Below are 8,851 nucleotides of genomic sequence, written 5' to 3'. Positions count from 1 at the left end.
TTCGAAGTCGGCTCGGAATTTCCACGCAAGGGATGTGGTTATCTCCGTTAAACAATACAACGTGGCGGAAAGCGTATCAGCCGTCACCACAACGCAACCCTATCTGCAGTCTCCTGTTTGTGCAACAGAGGACGCAAGCAGGATATGTGCGCACTCCATCCTGATATGCTTTGCTTTGACGACAGGATATTGCTACGGGAACTTCAGTGGTCCACGCATTTCTGTGAGCATCAAGAGCGCCTGAGCTAAACACACACAGACAAACAAACACAGGAAACGCAGCAGTCTTCTGGGATGTTGCGGAATCGGAGCCCACATTCCAGCCAATTAGACGAACACGCCGCGGCGCCCGTAAATCCGGCTCTTGTGGAACCTTTTCGCAGCCTTCGTGCATCGGCCTTACCGCCTACACTGGTACCGTCCCTTGAGGAGATGTATACTCATAACACATTTCCTTCTGCGATATAGGCGCACCTTGTAATCTGAGCGCTTGCGTGCCTAAGATTGAGAGAGAGCGAAACAAGTTCATGGGAAGATGGAGGATCGAAGTGATGATCATGCAGGTGGCCGAACAAGGAGTGTCGACGAAGTCAACATTTTGATTAAGGGGCTTGTCTTCTTTGTGATAGCAACTGCTTTTCTTAGCACACACGCACGCACGCACGCACGCACGCACGCACAGACAGACAGACAGACAGACAGACAGACAGACAGACAGACAGACAGACAGACAGACAGACAGACAGACAGACAGACAGACAGACAGACAATTACAAGCATAGGTGTGAACTGTGGAGGTGAAATATAGGCCCATCAGGATAATAAACGGGAAGGTCTGCCAATCTGTGCAGCGCACACAAAAGTCACGTTTCTGCTTCGCTAAAGAAGCCACTTCATGTTGAACGCAATAAAAGCCAAACTTGCCTGAAATGCCGACGTTCTTCACATGCAGAACAAGTTGTTTGAACGTGAAGTTTCCGTCATTAACACAGAGTTCTCGTTTGTATTTTGTTGTGCATGCGTATAATTAAATTACCTCACTTGGAGACATGAGTTGGAGCAACACATGGCTCACAGCGCCCAATTGGGATTCCGTAAGGATGTTATAGCGTGGAATATTCTTTGGGACGCGCAGTCGGCTGTCAGTGTGTGGAGTCTGCTGGCGTGCTCCGGTTGCACAGGCATGCATCTGCGATTTTGCAAAATTTGCGAGTGCGAGAGAGAGAGATACGCACTTTAATGAAAACTGGGAAGGTTTGCATGGCGGGACGCCTAGCATGCTTCCCCAGGTGATTGCAAATATACCATGGATAAAGCACGTAGGCCTGTTAGTCTGGAAAGCGTTTTCGAATGTCAGTTACTACTGTGCATCTTACTCACACGCATGTAATCAGTCACCTCAGGTATGGTTATTCTCTTGTCCGAGCTTCTTCTGAAATGTAAATCTATGGGCAGTCACGACAGTTCTCGAGTATAGGTTATTTACTCCGTGCAGCGAGCAGGATTTCTTGGTATTTGCGGGATACCTTTCCTTTAAAGGTCATGCTAACGCGCTTCTTTGCGGTTGGGCCATCCTGTTTGTAAACACAAAGACGCAGAGCATTATAGCGCTTCATTTCGAACCCGATGGCAAACAACACGGCGTTATTTGCCAACATTCATTCAGACATCTAACTGAGTGATCTGTCATGGTGAAAGATCCCTATGACCTCAAACGGTTGGTTGCTGTTGGCGACATGAAAATGGATGACCCATCGTGCGGTTCTACAGAATGTGAAGAGTGTGACGCACGTCACATTTTTTTAGAAGAAAATTGATACGAATAGAGAAGGAGATGTTGGGGCCACAATATGTGTACTGGCTATACCTTGACGCATTAACAAAATGAAGACTCAGTTCTAAATTAGCAGACATACCTTGACAAGCGCAATGGTGCTATACAAAATTTGTGCACACGAACATAACATGTCAAGCGTATACCTAATGAGCACACCTGTTCTGACCACAATTAGAGTAGCAACGCAGCACAAGAAAATCGAACTCAGTCAGCCCTGCTAGGAGATCTATAAAAAAGAAAAAGAAAGAAAGAAAGAAAGAAAGAAAGAAAGAAAGAAAGAAAGAAAGAAAAGTGACCAAAGGGAAATTCTTGCCAAGTATCTCAGCACTTGTATTAAAGCACAGATTTTAAGAAATTGAGCATTCTCGAGAAAATTTCTTGCGTCAGCCAATTGCAAGGCGACGATTTGAGATTTTTTTTTTTTTATTTCACGAAGGTATTCCGACCAACTAAAACGATTGTGAGGAATCTAAGCCGGGCGCCCCCAGCTAAAGATGCGCTCAAGAGGCCGCTGAGATCTTGATGAGGGCTAGTTGGTTCATATTTAGAACTGAGGTTGAACAGCGCGAATCAGACAAGGACACGAGTAAACAAATGCCACAGACAAGCGCTGACTGCCAACGTCTCAGCTAAATTTTGCAGTCGTGCGCGGCGCGTAGAGCTCGCAAGCGGAGCGCGAAGTCACCTCTCTCTCAAACTCTCTCTTTTCAACAGAAGCTTGCTCCTCCCTCTTTTCCGGACGCTTTATTTCGTTATATAGCAGCTTCACATACGCGGCTACTATTAGCCAATAGCTGACATCAACCAAAGGGGTTTTTGGACTGGTGTTCTTCACACTGTTACTGTGTATAAACAGGCTGAAGTGAGCGAAGATGTTTTCGAATTTCTATAATACTTACTGCTCACTATTGGCCGCAGCCGCCCGCGTAGGAGTTGAAATTCGACCACCCTGCTTATCGATGTCGTCGTCGTTGAGTGTCGCTAATTTCGACTAGTTTTGAACACTCAACTAGCCTCGAACGACGCGAAACTTAAGGTCAGACAACACGCACGCTTGCTAGAGCGCGCTCACTCCTGGCCTCTCCTGGTTATAGACTCCTTGGCAGAGTTCGCTTCATATTGAGCTATCGATAGCGCTTCAAAATCCGCAAGCCGGATGTGGCTGGTATCCGTCGGTCAAGCTGGTGCAGGACAAAGCCGGTCTCCGCGCCACGTAGCACGGCCAGACTGGAGCATATGAGCGCGAGCAGGCACTCACGCAAGCACTGTAGTGCACAGAGCAAACGCTGCGAATACGCAGTGCAGCTCTGTGTAGCTGCGGTCTGCTACGTAGCGTATATACCACGGCCGCCGCGGGGTGTAGCGACGACTAGGTGTCGCCCTTAGTCCGGCACGTCATTGGTCGAAGCCACCGCTCGATGCCGTTGGACCAGAGCTCGTTGTTCCTCAGTCCGGAGCTGCTGAGCAGGGTCGCCTCCCAGTCCTCTCGAGTAGGGTGGGAAGTAGGGGATAGCTTGGGATTCTTTTGGCAGGCGCAGACCATGTGATATATATCTGACAAATCACCGCAGTGCTGGCATTGGTTGATTGATTGTCCATTGATTTTTGGATCGAAATGTTCAACTATAGCTGGGCAGAGCAACGTATTAGTTTGTAGGCGCCGTAGGACGCGTTCTTCTGTTTTGGATAGGCTTTTCGCCGGAGGAGGATACACCCAGCGCTGCTCGCAGAAGTAATCTCGGATTGCACTGAACCGTAGTAGAGGGGTAGGACATTGAGGCTGCTTAGGGCAACAAGGAGGTTCCCGGGTAATGAATGTGCGGGCCGCTGCATGTGCAGCTTCATTACCTCGGAGGCTCTGATGGCCTGGAGCCCAGATTCATCGTTTCGGCGCGGGATCTCGGTTCCTGATGCAAATTCTCAAAATTTTGTTGACGCCACCAACATTTCCATTCGAGAAGCTTTCTCCACTTTTGACGAGGAACGTCTTCCATTTCGGTCAGCGTAGGGTGTCGGTCGCTAAAATCGCGACGACTAAAACATATAACGCCATTATTGGGTATCGTTGTGTAGAGAAAAGAAGCCATTACTCGATCATGCACGCTTTGCGCGCACAGATGGTGCCCTTGTCGCACCAGACATGACGCAGTCGAAGCTAAATTTAGTCTCGCACACGGCGTTCACGCCCGGCGGTACGTTTGTCGAACTGAACACGAGTAGTCGAGTTTGAGAGAGCTCACTCTGCCATAATATATAAAGAAAGAAGGTTTAAAGAACACGGTGCAAGATACAATTATAACATTCACCTTTAAGCTATAGTCTGACTGCTCGCTCGCATACTATAGTCATTGCATCATCTCCTTTTTTTTGTATTTCCTTTAGTTTGCGTTTGTCGTCTTCAAATAAGAATTTCATTTAGCTACCTCCCGCCGCCCGATTCTTGGCCTATCCTCCTTAGTGGGTGTGAGCCATGACAGAGGTTCATCATCATCATCATAACGCCTAACGTGTTCGGTCGTCTGCGTTCTGACAAATGAACACCGTAGGTCCAAAAATTGTATCTTTCACAATTCTTTTCTTTTTTCGTTCAGAAGCTTGGCTAACATTATCCGGAACATTCTATACATAATCCATCGAACTCAAAGCGGCGCTTATCAGAAGTTATAAGGCCTACAAGCGTTCAATTTGTCGCAGAAATGTTTCGCTTGCACAGCTATGGCGCCAATGAGCTCGACACGTATAGGGTCCAGAAAGGGTGTGAAGAGGCTCGGGCAGCAGACAGAGCGATACCCAACACCTTCGACCAAGGCTTAATGTGTCCGTCTCCACAGGGAGCGCAAGCGCAGGAGCCCTAACCGGTCACGAATGGGGCAGGTTCGGGCGGTGCAGGCAGTCTCGGGCACCGGCCCTACCAGTAGATGGGTCGTTTCTGTACGCTATAGGGCATAGGGAAGAAGCACGATTGCAAAATTGCAACGCATGTGACCTGTGTATTTGGTCACCTTATTTCTGCGCCCAGTGTCCGTATACACCTTCTGCAGCATGCACAACGCGTTCCACGTAGCGCACTGGGCATGCGTCCCTGATACACAGCCGACCCGAATTTTAAAGACGCGTTCAATGCCATGGCTTCTTCCGTAACGATTCCGGAAAGTTGCCATGACACAGATGTCCTGCGCCTCTAACATTGCCATTTAAGCTTCTGGATCGATGGCGGCGAGGTGACAATTTCCAAGACTTTTATATCAGAAGCTGAAGGCCAAGGAGTGCTAGCGGGCGAAGTAGACGCGATTTTTAGTGTTGGCGCGACTCAAGTAAAGGACTGCGAGTAGTTTAAGGTCCCAGATAACGGCTGCGTATACGGTAGGTAATTACGTCGTTAGGTATCGCAGGAATGCGCAAACAAGAACTTCGTGAAGACTTCTTATCTATCCCCGCTTATCTTTGCAATGTCATAAACTTTACTGCCTCTTCAGTGTTACTTTTTGTAATACTCTCGTTTTTTTTCACGCTCCCGAAATGTATCCCGTTCAAAAAGAAAGAATAAGAAGAGGAAGAAAAAAAAGGAAAAACGAAAGCAATGCCCGACGCATGGGAGGGTGGGGTGGGGTGGGGGGGTAGGGACATGCACCGGCGGCTCCCAGACTGCACCACACTGCCGCGACAAGTTACCGTAAAACATGAAACATTTTGCAGCATATAGCTGGTACATTATACTTCATTACTTTACTGGTTGCCGCATGTGCGAGTCGCCGTTTTAGCCACTTGCGCCTTTAGAAAAACGAGTGGCCCAACGAACACGTACAAGCTGAGCGCGTGGCGAACGAGAGCAAGTAAGTGCGCAGTACATTGAACCGCACAGGACACAAAGGCAGGCCTCTGTGGCATTCTCGGGCTCTGATTTCCTGGAATTTGGCTGGTGACATTTGACAGGTGACAGCAGGTTTTCGCGATGTGCGACCCTCCGACAATGTATAGCGTCGAGGCAAATATATCGAGCGTCGTTTTTGGGCCACGCACGATAGGATTTTCGTAAAACTGTTTTCCGATACACCCTGCGGTGAGAAATTTCGTCACCACCTGCGACGAAATGGCAAACGGAACTGGCCGTTACAGCTCAGAGAGAGAGAGAGAGAGAGAGAGAGAGAGAGAGAAGGATGCAAAGGCAGGGAGGTTAACCAGAGGCAGTTCCGGTTGGCTACCCTGCACGGGGGGAAGGGTGAAGGGGGGAATAAAAAGCGCAAGAGAGCGGATGGGGGAGATAGAAAGAAATAGAGACGAGCACGACCAAACCGCGTACACTACAGAGCGGTAGGGGGCGGCGTTCTTACAGTCTATCGTGAAGCCCCGCAGACCGCAGGAACCTTAATAATGCGAGTAAGGCCTTTAGCGTGGATGTTCTGTGGGAGTGCTGACCTAAAGCTTTCAGTTCTGATAGTGGACGATTGTCCAACTGGTCCAGTACTCTGCACAGCACTTTTCTCTGAGCGCTATATCGCGGGCAGACACAGATATGTGAGAGCGTCTCATCGATATTGCATGTGGCGCACGTGGGGCTGTTGGCCATTCCAATAAGGAAAGCGTACGATTTCGTAAATGCAACGCCTAGCCAAAGACGGTACAGCGTGGTCTGTTCACGTCGTGGTAACCCAGGCGGTAGGTGCATCCCTATGTCCGGAGACAACGAACGCAAACGACACATGGTGACAGCGTTCGAGTCCCACAGAGTCAAAGTACATTCACGGGACATCAGTCGCAGCCCAGCCGCAGCGTCTGTTCGCGAAAGCGGAATCAAGACAGGTTGACCACTTTCATGTGCAGATCGGGCGGCTTCATCGGCGTGGTCATTCCAGCTGATGCTGCAATGTCCTGGAAGTCATTGAAAGATTATTTTGTGTCCCTTGTCATGGCTGCGATGATACATGTGTCGAATTTCTGAGGCCAGTTGTTCATTGGGTCCGTGGCGCATTGGGCTTTGTATGCACTGAAGGGCTGCCTTGGAGTAACTAAAGACTGTCCACTGTTGCGGTGGTTCATGATTGGCACGGAGTGCCACAAGTTCAGCACCCGTTCATGTGGTCAAACATGAAGTTTATAATTTGATTTCTTCAGATTTTGCCGGAATGATGACTGCAGCAGCAGAGCTGTTGAATTTTACCGAACCATCTGTGTAGACATGTTGCCGGAATCTAGGTACGTGGTGAATGTGTTCCAAAGTTGCTTGTTTCGAAGCTTGCAACGGCGCTCCAGCTTTCTTTCTGATTCCTGGACATGTCAATTGCAGTTGGGGCCGGTGCAGACACCACAATGGATCTGATAATCGTGTAGCGGGCGTAAATTCTATGGCAAGTAGGACTGATGTCTTACAACACTTTTGGCAAAAGTAGAATGTGGCCTCTTTGCTGGCAAGCAAGCAAGATGGTGTGACGGAATCCGAATCAGGTGTTCGATGTGTGCTCTCAGGACATCTGTATCTATATAGACTGTCAAAGGAGTGTCTCCGGCAATGGCCACTGTCGCAATTGATGACGTAGTTTTGGCGAGACCGAGACAAGTTCTGAGTGCTTGTGCTTGCACACTCTCAAGTTTGCGGATACTTGTAGTGCAAGTATTTCCTAGTACAGGTAAGCTGTACTGCAGGAAGCCCAAAAACAGTGCTTTATATAGTTGCAACATTGATGGTACTGTTGCGCCCCAGGACTTTCCGCTGAGAAATGCAAGAAGCTCCACGATGGCGGCCAAACGCTTTGTAACGTACGAGACGTGAGGGCTCCAAGACAAGTCCCTCTCAATGATGACGCCAAGAAAGCGGTGCGTTCGTCTGTATCGTACAGTTTGGTCATTAATCTGCGAAGCATACGGGACCATGCCTTTGCGAGTAAAGGCAACTAGTGCACATTTCTCAGGGGAAAGCTCCAGGCCTTGCCTTTTTAGGTATGTTGACACGGCCGTTGAAGCCTTCTGAAGTCGGGCGCGGACTTGCAGACGTGTCACCCCTGAAGCCCATATGCAAATGTCGTCTGCATATACGGAGAGCTGAACGGTTTGCGGTAATGCATCGGAGATACCAACGAGCACCAGGTTGAACAGGGTCGGGCTGAGTACTCCGCCTTGCGGTACACCACGACTGATATAGCTAGACGGCGTTGGTCCGTCTTCAGTCGAAATAAAGAAAGATCTTCCATTCAAATAGCTGCGTATCCAGCGAAAGGCGTGTCCACCAATCCCTACAGCTTCTAAGGCGTCCAGAATCGCATGACGATGGACATTGTCGTACGCACCTTCAACATCAAGGAATAAGACCGCAGTGATTCGCTTCAGATGTTTCTGGTGCTGTACATATGTTACGAGTACAATAACCCTATGTATTGACGAGCGTCCTCGTCGAAAGCCAGCCATTACCTCTAGATATACGTTGTAAAATTCCAAGTACCATTCCAATCGTGTAAGGATCATTCTCTCCATTAACTTGCCGACACAGCTGGCCAGTGCTATCGGACGGTAAGATGACAATTCCAATGGAGACTTGCCAGGCTTGAGGAGTGGAACAAGGCGACTAGATTTCCACGTGGTAGGGACCAGGCCGTCACGCCATGATGCGTTGTATAGGCCAAGAAGTGCATCTCTGGCCTCTTGACCAGTGTTTGCAAGCGCAGAGTATGTGATGTCATAGGGTCCTGGTGACGAAGATCGTCTGCACCCAGCAAGTGCGGCCTCCAGTTCTTCGATGGAGAAAGGAGCGTCCATACGAGGATCTCGAGAGCAAAGGGGGACAATAATAGGAATATGTGCGCGAGGTGAATAGGTGAACGCCGGACCCACGATCCTTGCGCAGTAATCTTCGACTACGTCGACTTCTCGGCGTCCTTGATGGATGGCTAGAGATTTAAATGGCCGGCGCTGTAGAGGAGCTGTTCGAAGTCTGCGGACTGTTCTCCAGACAACTGACAGAGGTTTACGCGGATCGAGAGACTCACAAAATGATTTCCAGCGTTGATTTTTCAGCACAGCAAG

This window comes from Dermacentor andersoni, chromosome 2, assembly GCF_023375885.2.
Source record: "Dermacentor andersoni chromosome 2, qqDerAnde1_hic_scaffold, whole genome shotgun sequence".
NCBI lineage: Eukaryota > Metazoa > Arthropoda > Arachnida > Ixodida > Ixodidae > Dermacentor > Dermacentor andersoni.
The sequence above is the reverse complement of the archived record's forward strand: the minus strand, read 5'-3'. Positions refer to the sequence as shown.